The sequence below is a fragment of the Cydia pomonella genome, chromosome 12 (genome assembly GCF_033807575.1).
Source record: "Cydia pomonella isolate Wapato2018A chromosome 12, ilCydPomo1, whole genome shotgun sequence".
Lineage (NCBI taxonomy): Eukaryota > Metazoa > Arthropoda > Insecta > Lepidoptera > Tortricidae > Cydia > Cydia pomonella.
In genome coordinates, this window is record NC_084714.1 from 9,980,634 (window position 1) to 9,998,460 (window position 17,827).

General features: G+C 36.3%; 1 protein-coding gene across 9 annotated transcripts in view; it reads right to left on the reverse strand.

The window, feature by feature from the left end:
* The window catches only part of LOC133523478 (potassium voltage-gated channel protein Shab), a 99,837-nt gene that overhangs the window by 48,510 nt on the left and 33,500 nt on the right, over positions 1–17,827 (reverse strand). For all 9 annotated transcript variants that reach the window (XM_061859103.1, XM_061859099.1, XM_061859098.1 and 6 more), the window contains exon 2: positions 1,526–1,623. The gene's annotated coding sequence lies outside the window, so the exon portion shown is untranslated. The remainder of the gene's footprint in view (positions 1–1,525; positions 1,624–17,827) is intronic.

The following is a 17,827-nucleotide window of genomic DNA, read 5'->3' on the forward strand; positions in this document are numbered from 1 at the left end:
CCGCTGAAAGCACCGGCACCTCGAGCCGCCGCACCTCTTTTTGCATCTGCACCGGATCATTTCCAGGCATGCATCTGCAGCTACGGGCAAGTCTGTCCATGTAGGTTGCCAGCTTTCACTGACTTTTCTCCATCCCCAGTTAGATGGACAGGGAAGATTTTGATTCGGTGACATCTGACCCCATACATGGACTGCTTGGAACACTGCCCGCAGGAAATGCTGGTATAGAGCAGCTTTCGTCGGAGGTATATTCTCCAATTGGCGGTCTTTTTTCGAGAATAGGTGCTTTCGGGCTTCGTTTACGGTTGTAAATGAACTGGCTCTAAAACAAAACAAAAAAAATAGTTACTAGACTATTTTATTGTATTGCTAGTTTTAAAAAGTGCTTATTACCTGTCATATAAAATGTCGACAAACTTTTCGATTACTGTAAACGCCTCGCTAGTACTCCCCTCATATGCTGCCAGAAACCCTTCTGTGGCATTGGGAAATGCGTTCCATGCATCTATTGCACTTTTTTTTCCTTTCCCGTTAAAATAGGACACAGTATCACAACCTGTGAAGGCATGGAACAGGGGGAGGACTTTTGGTAGAGGGAGACACCCCTCCCCCCTAGAGGGGTGTCTCCCTCTGCCTCCCGGGCGTTTTCGACTCTGGTCCACCTTAGTAACAAGTGTGCCAAGTCTCATGCTTTAATGAGAAAAATATTGGTTCCCATACATTGAGTGCACCTAAAAACCCCACTATATAAAACCTAAATAATTAAAGAAAATTGGTAAGTATCTCAGTAGACAAAAATGTTCAACCATTACAGTCGACGAGTAGAAAAAGTTATTTACAATTTATACAGTTGTTTTTTGATTCCTGTATAAACCCGACACCGGTTAGAAAATGCTATCGAATATGTTAGGTCTCGTGCCAAATGGCTAAAATTGTAGCCAGCAGTGATTCGATACTAAACAAATGCTTTTCAATTCTTCATAAAATAATTAATAAGTTACATAAGAGAATTTACAAGACCTGTCACCTATAGTTACGAAAAACATCCACAAGAATGTATTGTTTTATTTTTGTGTTATAATTATAATATGACAAATTAGTTGTTTTTCTTATTATGCTTTATGTAATTTATTCGATTGTTGTATAGATACAAATCCATGCATATGTATTTACATTAGTTACATGTACCGGAATTAGATTCAGTGGTCATTTAATTTATTTGCGTTATGCATGTTTATTTTAGGCATATGCAAACTCATATTTTTGTACACAACTGTAAGAAGTTAATTTTTATTCGTATGACGCACACACACAGAATCGATGTCCGTTAAGTAACTGTACGCTGAATCAATCTGTCACACTTGGAAAAGGGACACTTGAGGATTATATTTCTTCAATGAACGTCATAAATAGGCATGCTGCCTGTCAAATTTGAAAAAGTGGCCTTGATATTTAAAACAATAGATTGAAATTCCCATGCACAGATCCGTGTCTAAGTATACGAGGGGTTAACGCATGAACTAACCTTTCGGTAGAATCTTGAGTGGGTATCTTTGCCTGCGTGTAATAGTCTCTACCCTGACGCTGATCTCTCAGCGGCCAGGTCTGACGTGCCTCAGGTTTCTGTAAAGGAGAAAACTATGTCAACATAATAAATCGATACGCCGACGACCTAAGAGCAGATATATTTAGCGGCTAGCCCTAAATTTAGATTGATAGTGACGTAAGAGTCTCGTAATATCCTCGCTCGTTTTATTTATGTGAATGAATTAATATAAAGTTCATATGTGGTTGAGGATATTTTATGCAAATTATGCACCCGGTAAATCTTTGTGTAAACTGCCATGATTTATAGTTCGTAACCGACCGGGTCTCCATATACAAAGACTTTTATGCTGATGCGTGTGCAAGTAAACGTAACTTACGAGTAAAAGAAGTTTAAGTAAAATCACATAACATTAAACGGGTACAATCGGATCAAACACATTTTCGAGAAATCGGCCAAAAGCATGTCGGGCTATCCTTTGTGTAAGGTTCCGTATTTACCATTCTGTCAGAATAGGCTAAACGAGGGTTATTACGTTATTAGTAAGTATCATGTATTGTACATTACAAGCATAAGTGAGTACCTTCGCAGCCCTTTTTACCTACGAATTCTTACTAAGAAGAGAAAACTTTTTGCAGCAATTCAAAAACAGCTGGACCGATCCTGTTCACTATTATTTTTATTGGATGTTTTTATTGAGTTTTTGCTTTAGGATTTTTTGGGCCCATGGTTGAAAAGTTAGAGGGGACACATTTTTTTTTCTTTCGGAGCGATTATATCCGAAAATATTCACTTTTTCAAAAAATAATTGATGAAAACCCCTATTCGCTCTGAAAGACCTATCCAATGATACCTCCACCATTGGGTTAAAGATCGGTGTGGGCGAGTCCTACTCACACTTTTCCGGTTTTTTTAACCTTTATTCTGTTGAATACATTGACTTAATACTTGGTTAAATCTCTTGGCGGTATTTATATTCAGCAAATTTATAATCACTTAATACTTTTCCCTTCCAGTTTGATAAATTAGTGTACGTTTCAGAATTGATCATCTTCAGGGAAAGGTTAAAATACTGAGTGAAGTTAGTGACCCTTTTGCATACTTTAAAATAGATTAATACTTATTTTAGACCTCAATGCATACTCTTGATGAAAGAAACTAGCTAATAATGCTTTTCCATAGGTTTACGACCTAGCAGTTATCATTAATAACCCATTTATTTCGCTTTGAAGTATTCTTAAAAATTGAACGTAAATTTCAAAGCTTTCTTATTAAACCTGTATCATTAAACGCTTAGCCGAATTTATCATATTCGAGTAACTCTATTGTATATATAATGTTAGGAAAGCTTCTTTCTTGAAATTGAGAGGGATTTCTGTAACTTGGCCAACAGCTTAAGCTGTATCCGGGCGATATATTTTCCATGAAACGGCTGTAAGGCACTGAGGGCCCTCGACGGGTTGTCGAGGCGGTCACTCGCGGATCCTCGAGACGAGGACAATCGAGCCTCTCGCCGCTCTGTAAATACCGAGCCACTCAAAATGAATATGAATCACGGTTAATCCAGCAACCCTGAACGCAGCCTTACATTAATAACATCGTGCCGGTCAGTGAAACAATGCCAATCTAAGATGCTAAAAATACCGATTCACATGGATTAAATAATAGCTGAAATCTTCCCACTCGGAGCGTATTAAGCAATAACAATCTCCTTGTAAACACGACTCCCTGCGCCGCCTCTGACAGCCATCTGACGATCTTCGAGCTACTTTAATAATTTAAGCGTTTCCGTCAAATTTATCCGCTACTACTAGGGTAATTCCAACGCTAATAGCAGCGACCTTGGCAGTCATAAATATTTATAACATCTTTACGACGACGGTCAGTGTGAATGTCTTCTAAATCTGAACTATTCCGCCTGATAAATAGACGAATGTTCATAGTATTTAAGTAATAGTTGATACAAAGTAGACAAATCTAACAGAGTGTTATCCTGATAGATAAATTATACCGGGATCGGGATCATCGGTGGATAAAAAACCGGGCAAGTGCGAGTCGGACTCGCGCACGGAGGGTTCCGTACCATTATTTATAAAAACAGCAAAAAAAATTATGTTTGTTGTATGGGAGCCCCCCTCAAATATTTATTTTATTCTGTTTTTAGTATTTGTTGTTATAGCGGCAGCGGCAACAGAAATACATCATCTGTGAAAATTTCAACTGTCTAGCTATCACGGTTCATGAGGTAGGTACAGCCTGGTGACAGACCGAGAGGAACCCTAAAAACGTAGACAAAGAGATACTAAGGCAGCTAAGTAGATGCTGTTTTACTAACCCGTAATAGTTATCTACGATACAAGTGCAGAAAATAGGCAACTCGCAACGAGTGGACATGAGTTGCGAATTACCTATTCGCACGTGTATCGTACATCGTTTTACAGTACATATGGTACTCTTTAAAGTTTCGACATATGGGCGGAAAGTGCTCATTCCCACACGCGTGCAGGAAAGTAGCACCATATGTACTGTAGGTAAATACATTTTGCAATACATATAGGTAAGTATCAATCGTTAACGTTTGACATTCCAGTAACCACAAAACATATGGCGCAGACCAATCCTAATTATCTAGTTTATTATCTAAAGCTACACCTAATACAATGAGTACCACTATATATGCATATTAATTTTCCTTTGTCTATTATAAAAATCAATATTTCTGTTCAGACAACATATTGTTTCAGTATTGCATTTTATAACCCATAAATCTTTTCAGGTTATGAACATGAATCACTTCTAGGTTATAAAGTGTATTAAAATAACAGGGTGTCAGGAGAGAGTTCTAACCTGTTACTCGGTAAGTATGCCTATAACGACTCAATCTAGGCGATTATGCGAGGACAGTAGACACAGTAATTTGTTATATGGTAGGGCTATAGTTTGTATTGTCTGTTTTTCGCAAATACTTATGGGCTTGTTGTTTATAAATGTCAGGTGAATATGAATTATTAGGATAACTTTTGCGTAACAAAGTATTTAGATAGATATGGATTTTTTTTTTTTTTTTTTTTCTTATACTACGACGATACTATATCGGTTTCTTCTTAAACCCGCGTTGTTTCGATTTTAAAACGTAAACTCAATTAGCGTTAGGGCCAATCACGACACATATATTACCTATACATACGAATCATTTTAGATAAGCTACGCTACGCGGATCACTTTCTTTCGCATAATTATCGAAAGTCATAATGTAATGATAGTCATATTATCATTAGTCATAACTCTGTAACCGTTAACTTTTCAGGAATTTCCTTATGTTATCCTATAGATAGGTTAGGTTAGGCTAGGTTTGTTTTATGGCAATCCTGAAAAGTTACGCGTTTCTGAGAAAAACCAAATTATGGCTAACGAAAATGCGGACAAACAATACATTATGACTTAAAACTTTATGGGAAACAATAGAGACCCTACGCTACGACGTGACGTGGCGCTAAGACCGTGGCTTAGCAGTGAATGTGGTAGATATTAAAAGTTGCTTTTGTTCTATCTTCAAACGGCCCGCTTCGAAAAATGAGATACGATAACGATAAGTTCTGGTTTGGATAAGTTCTCATTTAGATATTTGTATGTCGTATAATTGACAGAAGCAGCTGGATTCGGGCAACCAATGTCATTTTGACGTTAGAAATATCGTAGATAGATAGAGCAGCAGCCAGCAGCATTTCCTTGTTTATTTTTTTGTCTAACTACGCGCTATTCATGGTTAAAACTGGTCGGGTTTTTAGGCTCATTCTATCTATAATTTATGAATAGTGGTCAGAAATACACATTTCAAACACAGAACTACATTAATTCATTTTCCTACTCCTCTACTGTTATCGGTCATTTATGCATTCATTAACACGAATATAAGAACATACATAAAAGGTTTCAAGAAAAGTCTATATTGTCTATTCCTCATAAAAGCTCTTGTGCTTTTAATCACTATAACGTTACTGCGATTAATGGCTACCAACCTAACAAAACCAAAACGAATACAGTTTTAAACTAAGTGCATTGCTGCCAACTTACAAAATATTCATTTGGTTGCATAGTAAAAATAATTACTTCATAAGTCAGAAACACGCATGTGACACCCGTAATATAGCAACACCCATAGACTACGAAGACCGCTTAGCGTTGCTTGTTAGTCTCCGTAGGCTACGGTGGCCAAAATTGAGAAAAAACTGTCCAAAAATTTAATTTAGCAAGTAGCAAGTACCAGGGCCTCATGAGTTACGAGAAGGTGTCGCTGACCACCCGCCGCGGCCCGGGGTGGGCCGGGCGCGTAACAAGGTATGCTCGCTCGTCTTGGCTATATACTTTTGCTGTAATTTGTTTACCTAAATTAAGATTTATTTTTGTCGACTCGTAGGAAAAATATTGTATGCAACGTTGTATAAGTAGGTCAAAAAATGCTCGTGGCGTATTCCTTTACAATGTTCGCCTACGCCTTCGGCTCCGGCTCACATTGTAACTCACGCCACTCGCCTTTTTTGACCCTTCTTATACAACTGTTGCATAAAATACTATTAAAGACATCAAGCGAGGTCGACTCACACTGCGAAAAATTGCATTCATACACAGTTGATACAGTTTAGAAGACACGATTATGCTGGCTAGTCTGAATCAATCATCGTCAGAGCTCGGTAAGGGACAGTGTTGATGAACGTGTCGAGCGCAGCGGGGGCCTGATCAAAACACAACGAAGCCAATAACAAGGCTCAACGCCTGCCCACTGCGCCGCGCCGCACCACTTGCCCTTAATTGAATATCACGGCGAACAGTTTCACCAAATGCCTGCATGTGCCCGCCGGATGCACGAGTGTTGAAAGTGCACGGCGTGCGCGTTGTAACATACAGACCTTTAAGCGAGACGGCACACAGCTGGCGTGACATGTGCGTGCAGGGCCCCAACATTTTAGCTCACGTGCACGTTTACCGATGTCACTCTAATTACGCCTTAATTGGAGTAAAAGAGAAAGATGCCTGCAATTTTCGAACTTAACGAACTTCGATGTTCGCGGTAGGCCCTCTGCCTTTTAAAAAACTGACACTTTGTTTCCGATGTACTTTGGTTACAAAAATATTAAAAACTTAAATAATATTTTTAGTTTATTTCTTTATTCATTTAACGTGTTTATATGACTGTTTGGTTTCTGAATAAAATAAAATAAAATAATTAAAACAAATAATTTTATTAAGCTTTTAATTATTATTTTTCGATATGTTAGAACGCGTTTCCAGTGACTATGTTTTTGGGGCGAAGCATGTACCCGGCGACCGCTCACGACCGCATACGTAGATTTATTCTCTTAGAACTGAAATGTTAGCCTCGTGGAAGAGTCTCAGTTTTAGTAACAAAACCTACTAAGCGTGTAAAGTACCATAGGATTAATTTATTTAGATTTTAAAGCCAAACGTTCATCTTCTGGGAGTCGGTCATCGTTTGGTGCTACAACCCTACCTACATTTTTGAAGAGGCTAGAAAGCGACCAATAGATGGACGAGTTATTTTGAGGGCCAATCCGTTAGGGGAGTCTAAACAAAGAAGTTTCACAAATACTGTGAGGAAATTGATTACGTATATGATAATTTCCTATTCTTACTTAAAAAACTCAAAAAAATTCAAAACAAACAACCATTCAGTCAGACCATTTTTTATTTTTAGCGTAAGCATTAACACTATTTTTACTGAGCTTCTTTTTTATTTTAACGACTAATCCATAATTGTATCGTCTCAATAAATTACAGTAACCATAATTAACCTCTCGCCTATGCCTATAATTTTGAAAAACTATAGAAATTAGTTATTCACCCATAGATTAAACGAATTAAATAAATACATTTATAAGAAAAGTCAAGCTTGAGCCGATAAAAAAAGTTCATTAAATGTGGGATTACGTACCTAATGCTTCAGGCGTGAGTTCGCCTCGCACTTGGACGGTTTTTATTTTATAACTAACTAACAAATTCATCTCTGCAAAATTACGCAACTCATTTAATTGTCATGTTATAAAAAAGCATAAATGTAGCACCACACGTTAACTTTACTCTTCCTAAATATCATAAAGGTGTGTCACACGTACCCATTTAAACTTACTAATAATATCTGCTGAAAGTGTGACTCGTGTTACCTAAATAGAATGGAGATGACTGTTGTTGCCGTATCACCTAAACTAGGTCTTTATGAACATGACAGACATAAATAAAATAAAAATAAAATAAATATTATAGGACATTATTACACAAATTGACTAAGTCCCACAGTAAGCTCAATAAGGCTTGTGTTGAGGGTACTTAGACAACGATATATATAATATATAAATACTTAAATACATAGAAAACACCCATGACTCAGGAACAAATATCCATGCTCATCACACAAATACATGCCCTTACCAGGATTTGAACCCGGGACCATCAGCTTCGTAGGCAGGGTCACTACCCACTAGGCCAAACCGGTCGTCAAACAGACATTGATAGAAAGAAAAGAAAAGAGTTTTGAGCGAGGAATTACTATTCTGTTTATTAATGTTCTTGAGTAGTTTAGTACATTGGCTCGTTGGGTGGACCACTTCTGGTTGAGATTAGCTCAGGACCGGAATAAGTGGCGTACTAGAAGACAGGCCTGGGTCAAACATGTTTCCTGTAGATATACCCAAAAGTTATGGGCTATATATATTTTTTCTTTTTTAACCCTTATCCACATGAAAAGGTACTCCTTTTAATTGGATAATTATGATAAAATCATTACCTACATGCCAACAAGCTGTTAACTATTGCCCACAGGAGAGAAAACTATACAAATTAGACGAACACACAAATTTTCTTATAGCCCTTAACTTTTGGGTATGTCTACAGGAAAGACGACAACACAGTTTTGTGTTTGACCCGCCTATGTTCAGCAGTAGGCGATAAAAGATTCATATGATGATATGATGCGTTTATAACATCATCAATTCATCAGAACAAACCTAACTTCGTTCACGACTTATCTAATGCGTGGATATCAGCCGTATTCTAAAAATACTTATAAGATGTCATTGCGATATGATACCGATCTGTCAGTGTCAATAATTATATACAGGATGTTTATTTAGTCACCTGCAATAATTTACGGGTGAATACATAGGTCTTTATCTTTATCTTATCATTATACTGAGCAACTTATTCTATGGACCGAACCCCGAAATCGCGAAAAAAATTAGCTGTTTCATATATTTTGGCTGGTTGACCTTGACATTTATGGGAGAGTAATGTTTTTTTCACGATTTCGGGGTTGGTCCCATAGTAAAAGTTGCTCAGTATGACTTGGTATGACATATATATTCACCCCGTAAATTATTGCAGGCGGCTAAATAAACACCCTGTATTGCCAGTGTATCTATCGATATTGCAATTGTCCTATTCAATTCCGCAATTATCTTAAATATGATTGCGGAAAAAAGATAAAAGTAAGATATAAGCGTGGGAACACATGGTTTCCGTCTATAAAGTATCATCTGTCAATATAGGTACACTTACACCATCAAGTTCATTAAACCGTTTTATTGCAGCTTCCAGGTAAGTATCAACAGAATTCCGCGTCTGTTTTCGTGGCTACGACTTTACAGAACTCGCCGAGCATCTACCTAATTCATTAAACATTTTGTTTTGCGTCTATCGAGAGCTCCCTTGTATAATCTGATCTCAATATCAGTAACAAGTAGGCGTAACCGGAGATCATATAATCATAGTGTCGCCTGAGGCGATGCGGTCAGTAAACTCTGTGAATGGCGTCCCAGACGATTGGATCATTAATGAGAATTTATCACCTCGACCGCACGACTGCCTGAAATTAGAACTTTTATTATTAACACATCATAATTACCCCGTGTTTTGTTCGAACGGTATAACGACCGGTAGAATCAGCATTGTTTACGCACTAAAACGCTTTATAGCGTCTTCGAACCCGACGAATACTCGTGATTTTTTCTTTGTTCTATTACATTATTATGCAATATGGATGCCCGTTTTGGTTTTATACAGGTAAACTGGAAAACCAAAGCGAACTGGTAAATTTTTTGAATAGCAGTCACTTTATTTCGAAAAAATATTGTTCTAAGTATTCTGCAAGTATGCCTTCTTCACAAGTCAATACAATAAATATTGTGTTGATTATAAGATTTCACGAAACAGTAAAATTATTATAGTAAAAAATACATAAAAGCATTTATAATTAATACAAAAACCAATACCTAGAGGGCGAGTCGAACTGTATAAAATAAATTACTATTAAAAGAATAATTTTGTCACCACACCAGCTCGTGTCACCACACTTTCTTTATTCTTCAAAAACTGATATGAAAGTTGTCTTTCATTCAAAAAAGTGGCAAAGTAATTGTTGTTGCATCCATTCTACACTATTTCATGCTAATAGGTACATACTCTTGTTTCTATAACTGATTTCGTTGGTATTTATATTTGTGACTATAAATGCAGTGTAGTAAGTAGGTTAGAGATTGGACTGGAAACATTGCAATAGAAAAGGAATTTTCGTGTGGGCAATTCAAGGTCAATCGTATCGTCGCATGAAAGCAATAATGATGTAACCCGCACATACTTACATGTTTTTCTTTTACATAGTCTTATTACTTTTTTTGCGTCGATTAGTCTATGGCTCATGATTCTACGGCGAAAAATAAAATACAGCATAAATAGTTTTCAACATTTAAATTACCGTTGAAAACGATGCTTAACCCACAACAATTCCGCTGTTTTTCATCGGCATGGGACTTGCAGTATTTTTGTAAACCCGATTTCAGAAGTTTGTTAGTAACAGCATTTCTTTTTAATGGGTTTAATGTCTACGACGCATTGAACATGTACGGTGTGTGTAGGCACATTCGATAATCTACCTAAAGGGTATTTTTTTTGGCAACTACCAGCAATTATGGCATTTTAAACAGAACGTTTTGTGAGCATTTGTTGTATTTTACGTTTGTTTGCCTTGTCGGACACCAAGTCTACCACGATTTTATAGTGACTCCGTATGCGTCAATTCATAGATTGAAGGGTTTTTGGGCCCGTGTTTATTATTTCTATAAATAATTGTTACCAGGATGCTAAAAAAGTAACACAGGAAAAGTTGGATAAAATGAATATAGGTCATACCTACGATTGTCTGCATACATATAAAAATAATTGTAAATGTGATAAATTGCAATACGTTGAAACATTTAAGTACTTAGGTTTAACTATTGACCGAAACGTTAATTGGAAACAGGACATTCATGTGATCTGTAACAGGTTAAGATCAGTACTAAGCAAATTCCACCAATTAAACAGAACTCTGAATAAAAAAACACTAATGGTCGTCTATTACGCCCTTGCCGACTCACTTATAAGCTATGGCCTAGTTGTATACGGGCGAACATTCATAATCATAACATACATAAGAGACATAAGAAACTTACAAACAAGACTGATTAAATTCCTAGTTAGTAAAAAGGTTAAGAAAAAATGTGAGCACGAGTATGATAAACTATTTCCTTTATGTAAAATTTTACCTGTAGATAAAAAAGTCACATACTTATTAGGATTAGAGCATTATTACAATGAAAAGTACAAAGTGTTAATTAGTAATAGATACAATACTAGAAGTGTAAGAGATAAATAGCTAGTACAGCCAAAAATGAACAATTATTACGGAAAAAGAACCTCAAAGTATATGGTACCACAAATACTGAATAAAATTAGCTTACTACGACACAGTCCTAAATTAAGTAAATCCCTGATAAAAAACAGGCTAAAAGAGTGTCTCCTCGATTTGTCTTAATGTACTCGTAGGAGACTATGAGAGCATGCTAATATCATAAGTTCAATAGGTTAAGTTGTTAAATTGTATAAAGAACTGAGCGCCTCTCGCCAATAAACGTTAAAGTTTGGCGGGAATAGATCTTTCCGGTGCATAACTTTTATGTATTATATATAAGTTTTAATTTTAATATATAAATAAATTAAAAAAAAACTAAACCATATTTCTTAACGATTGCAAATAATAAAACATCCAATAATAGTTTTGTTTGTAATAGAGATGTATATGTACGTAAAAAATATTAGAAAAACACCTAAGCTAGTCAAAGCAAGGGAGTGCGAAAGTTAGCAAACGGTAATACTTTTGTAATGCTTAAAAGGTGAAAAATACTTAAAAACTTTATCAATATATAAGTTTCTATTTAGGGGAAATAAAGAAATTCTATGTTGATGTGAATACAAATATGTGGGTACTTACACAACGTTTATCTTATACCTTTAAACGAGCAATTCTTTTATATATATATTGGGGATCTCGGAAACGGCTCTAACTATAAACACTTTTTCTCCAGGCCAATTGAAATGTAGCTTTATGCCAATTTCAGACACCTTGACATGGGGAAGCTTTCTTACTCTATCCTCCTGAGTGCTGACAAATGAATGAGTTCATTGTCATAAATACCGAGAGTCCTTTGTACAGAATTTCGTGTTGAGTCCTAAACTTTCTGTCGTTTAAATTAAGGTCTAAAATGAATGTCTCGGTTTTTTGGCATAACTAAATTTATTATATACTTTATGAGGAATAATTAAAGTATAATATGAATTATAAATGACTTGTCCTTTATAAACGCCTCTCGGCTATTATACGACATATATATTTATATGGAAGAAGTGTGTGCGTGTGCGTGTGCGTATGCGTGTGCGTGTGCGTGTGCGTGTGCGTGCGTGTGTGTGTGTGTGTGTGTGTGTGTGTGTGTGTGTGTGTGTGTGCGTGTGTGTGTGTGTGTGTGTGTGTGTGTGTGTGTGTGTGTGTGTGTGTGTGTGTGTGTGTGTGTGTGTGTGTAGTGTGTAGTGTGTCATTTTGTAAGACAGTCAATGATTTTTTGATGTAACGTTTAAGTATAAAATGGAAACAGTATAATTGTAGGTACGAGTATATCAAAAAATTATACTACCATAGGACTTTTACGACTAGAAATAAGCTGGCTAGCTATGGTTTAATGTCTGGATCTTAGATACCTACTTATTATTTTAGGCGGCTTGCTTATTTAACTTCATAAATATGCAAGAGAGTGCAGCCACACGCCGCATTGTCGCTAGTGTACGGCCCTTTAAAAGCTTCATAAATAGCTCCTTTGTATTCCGAGATTTACTGCTCGAGCAGGATATTCCTGAATAAATACTGACAGAATTCAATATTCTCAAACATAAACATTATTTCATATTCCAAATCTAAAATTAATTCTCAACTCCTATGACTCATATTTTCGATCGATAAATCTCGCAGCAAACATCTGTAAAATAATAAATGTATGGAAATGATGAGACTCATAAAAATAAATGTATCCTTGTATTTTTATTTGTCATATTTTCATTTACTGTCAATGGTTTCCTTTCTTACCCAATTTATTTTATTAGATAACTGCCTACATATTATACCTATTAAAAGTATGAACGAATAATGGCGAATAGTTACCTGATATTAAGTCTTCCTATAGTTAAAATACGAACTGCAAAAAGTGGTAGCTCAATGTGAGCAACGGGTTACTAAAGACATGTTTACTTTGGAACAGCAATTTACTTTGAAAGAAACACGGAAAAGTATGATCGGAAGTGAGTGAGCCACAGTAGTCAAATCTGGCCGCTTGCCAGCCCGGTCGTACGCTTCGATGGTCAAGGAAAACTTTTTGAAAAGTGTATTTAATATTTTGCATTCATCATCACAAGTCACTCTCACAATTATATAATTTGATGTAAGTTCTCAAAGTAAATATTCAAAGAGTAACATAATCTAGTATTGCAGGTGGCTGTACTTTTTCCTTAAAAGAGAAAAAAACGCTCAACGAACCACGCACATAAAACCATTCCATTTAGCTAGAAAAAAGAAAATGGTACTTGTGAAGAAAAAAAGACAATTTGCTTTATGCCGCGCTGCATGTGCGGGCGGATGCCGCCACAGTCTCCGGAAAGGCTGTTTCGAACTTAGCCGTATTTTAAAGTAACACGAACCGTAGCCACTTTGTCTTGTCACCCAATTGTTACTGCAGATTTATTACTGTTTACAAGCTAACCCGATTGCGTCACGCTCACGCCAAGCTAAGAAATGTTTATTTACCAAAGTCTGAAATGCACTTCTGATATAGTAAACTTACTAAACGTCTTCTTAACATGTTTATCCGAACTCGTAGATGCAGCTCGTCTGTTGAAGTGCAGTCACTAAATAATGACGCAATGCACGCATAGAACATTCTCCTAAGTACTGCCAAGTACGCGTAACAGAACGCATCTGCGTTGATGACGCGCCGCCCAGAAATATACTAGAAGCAGTGACATTAGGCCCTGGGCACAGCTGGTTAGATAGCCGGTTATTTTCTGCAATTTACTATGTAATAGATATAGTATATTCGTTCTGCTTACACGCGGGGGTACGAGGGGCTCTGGTGGACTGCCAGGGCGGGTGCCAACTGGGTGAACTCTAGGCGAGTACGTGCAGTCGACGTGGCCGGCGCGTCGGCCTGTCTACGGCCCACACTATCGATTTATGCCACAAGCTCTCTTCACTTCCTAGGTAGGTTTAAGTTATTACATTTGTAGACATTCTCCTATTAAACTATACATATATTCAAACAATTACCCACGAATATAATTTATGTACATGTGTAGTTGTGTACTACTTTTAAATATCGAATAACATTATTTAGAATTGCAATAAACGACGGCTGGTCTGGCCTAGTGAGTACCCTGCCTATGAAGCCGATGGTCCTGGGTTCGAATCCCGGTAAGGGCATTTATTTGTGTGAGTCCCGAGTAAATGAATGTCCATAATATTTATGTATTTAATAACATTTTACATAAATATGTACATAATGGATATAAATTATTTTTTAACAAGCAGAAACGTGCGAACGATGCTATTAACGAATTAAGCTTAGAATAAATTTAAAAGTGGAAAAATTACTGTCTTGTGTGAGACTTGAACTCACGGCCTCTGGTTTAATAATGGATATATCCAGAGGTATTACTATAACTAGCTTAATTTTAAAACTTAACCCGGGAATCCCTCACCAAAGCACATTTTTCAGAGCTTCTTGCGGGTATAGATATCTTATGTATCCACAGATTCATAGATTTACCTACCTATGCGCTTTCAAGAGCAAAGAAAGCTGGTCACTTAAAGACATAATTTATATTAATACCGACGCTTAAATAATGCTAGAATATTAAACACGGTTTGAAAAAGACCAGCATTAAAGCTGCAACAGTTTTTCACTATGTAATTAGACGCTTTTGGCCTATTTAGATAGATTACATCTTTAGCTCTGGTTTCACGCCGCTGCCATTTTCAAGAAATTTAATGAGATTCGCTATGTTTGTTCATGTTCAACTACTTGCACACAGCCTACTGTAACCCTCTAATATTTATATGAGGTTATGTGGGTTAAGAGAAACTCTTGAAGGGAAAATAAATCCCACCAAAAACGTTTTCATGTAAAACTTTGCCAAGACGAAATCATAAGGCTCACACTGTCAAAAAGTTATCAGATTTCTACATTTAATCTATTGTTTATTTTCTTTTCTTGTATCTTTTTACTGAAATAAAAATAAAGAGTATTCTATCTATCTATCTATTTCATGTCATGATCAAACTCTACACGTTAGTCAAAATATGGGGCTTGGCTGTTTCGTCACATGAATTGTAGGAACCTATAACAAAAAAGTAATGGTGAATACATTTTTCACCTTACGCCCACGTGACGGTAGCGAAACAGCCAAGCCACATATTTTAGCTAACGTGTAGAGTTTGTGAAGTTACTGCTTGTAGAACAAGAAACTTGGCTCTACATGAGATCTGTTAACTTTTTCACAGTGCAAGCCTTATGATTTCATCTTAGCAACGTTTTACATCAAAATGTTATTAGTGGGATTTCACTTAAAAGATAAAAGATAAAAAATATGTTTATTGCACAAGAAAGGACACAGAAAAAGTATACAGCGGTTGTTTTTAAGAGTTGGTGCATAACTAGATTGACAACAGAGTTTCCAGGAGTCCCCGCACTAGGCTAGGCCTGTATCGCGGGAGACCAGAAGTACATATAAATGTCATGCAAGTCAACGAAAAACTAAAATATATTTTTATATACTAAATATGACATTCAGGTTTATACCTAAGTTGATACATGCAATTTTCAGTATTAAACTATTTATCTAATGCTTCATTATTTATAACTTCGGTTCTATACTAATATTTTAGTCTAGTTCATTTATATAATTAATAAAGTTAATGTTAAACAATTCTTAGGAGTAATGTCTCAGTTTCGCTATAATCAAGTGACAACAACCAGTTGAAGAGTAACCTTTAGGCTACATGCACAGTGCAATTAATTAATTCGCTCTGAAACTTTACGGCCATGTTGTAAATCCAAGAGCGGAGGACGTCGCCAAAACGCTTCTTTTTGTGTTATGTTGCTTATGCCAATAATTCATCCCCTAATTTAAAGGGTAGGGGTGATTTACTAAAACTCCTGAAATACGTATTTTATTATTTATAACAAGGACTATATACATTTTCAGACCTCTAGCATCAAGATTTGCGGAAGTCTCATACAAACTTTCATCCTCTAGATTAGGTTGGGGTGTAAAAGTTCCAAGTATTAGAATTTTTTTTGTCGCTTAGCTTAGCTTAAATACCAAATTTCAGCTCTCTAGGATTTCAGGAACTATCCTAAGAGTTATGACGATCATCAGTGAGTGAGTGAATGAGTCAGTGACGAAATCGGGGTTTTTTCGATATCAATAAAATCCAAAGTATAAGAGCTATGTAATTGAATTAATATAATTAATAAGTCCACTGTTGACACCATATTCCGATTTTGTTTATCTGGTATAATCCAACCCAAGTTATGAGGGTTCAATAAAACCACGGAGCGCTTCGAGAAAAGGTAGGTAGTGTGCTTGCGCTTCGCTTGGCTCGTCTTAGCGGGGGGGCACGGCAGACTATATAAGTAATATTATAATTATAACATAGGCCATTTAATATTAATTCTTGAAAACGGCTACGATTTACATGATATTTGCAATATAGGGGTTCATATACGATTTTATTCATATTCAACGCTATCAAGTAAGCTGAGGTAGCTGAAATGGTAAAGCGTTGGGTGCGGTCCCAGTCCTAGGATAGCAAGTCGGACTTCGCCGATTGTAATTTCGTTAGTAGCTTCTGTTAAGTAGGTACGAAAACCTAAGATATGCCCGACTACCTTAAGTGTGTATAGTTACTAGTACAACATTAACCTCGCTGTTAAAGCCGCTCTATACACGCCACTTTCGATCAGCGGAGCTCCTAAAGCTCTCGGTTCTACTTCAAGTCGGAAACGGGCAATAAATTTCTACGGTCATATCAAAAGCGCACATCTGAGGGCCTTCGAAAATAGGTCACGGTTGCCGACGAAATGACAAATACACGGGAATGGAAAATAAAATATCCTTGAAAACAACTTACTTCATATAAGTTGTGTTTTACTTCGCTGTGGCCTTATATAAAATGTAAGCGATGGACGAAGTTTAAGCTCAGCTGACTCTCGAGGAACAACATAAAGAGGGTCTGAAGGGTTCATACACAAATACTGAAGCTATACGTGGGTCAGGTCACTGCTAGACAAAAGTTCCTTTAATAATTCATGCCTGTGTATAGAGAATGTTGCTGTGATATTTCTTATTTTAACAGTAAATTATACTTGTATCGAATACATACCTAAATCTACAAAATCTATACAAATAGTTAGAACGACATGTATTGTATTTGTAACCGAACACATGACTATTAGATTATCTATCTATTCTAACTATAACTGAAATTATAGGTATCGTCACTAATCGCTCGGTATCGAGTTGTACTCGACAACTGGCGATTCTTGTTATCGCTATTGACTGACTGTATGCGCTTAATACGTTATATATTGCCACGCGTCATCACAGGCTTATCATGCGTGATAAACCTGCAATATGTTTAATAAGTCGCAAATGATAAAAGCAATCTAATTATCCATTGAAAATTTATTTAAAGCTTGTTTCGCGATGTAGCGAAAACTTTTGAGTTTAGAATAATAGCGGACGTCATTATTTTGATATCATATTTTAATGAAATAAACGAAGTCATTTTAATAAAATAAATAAAAAGTAATGTTTTGCATTTTTATTTATTTTATTTTTATTTACTTAGTG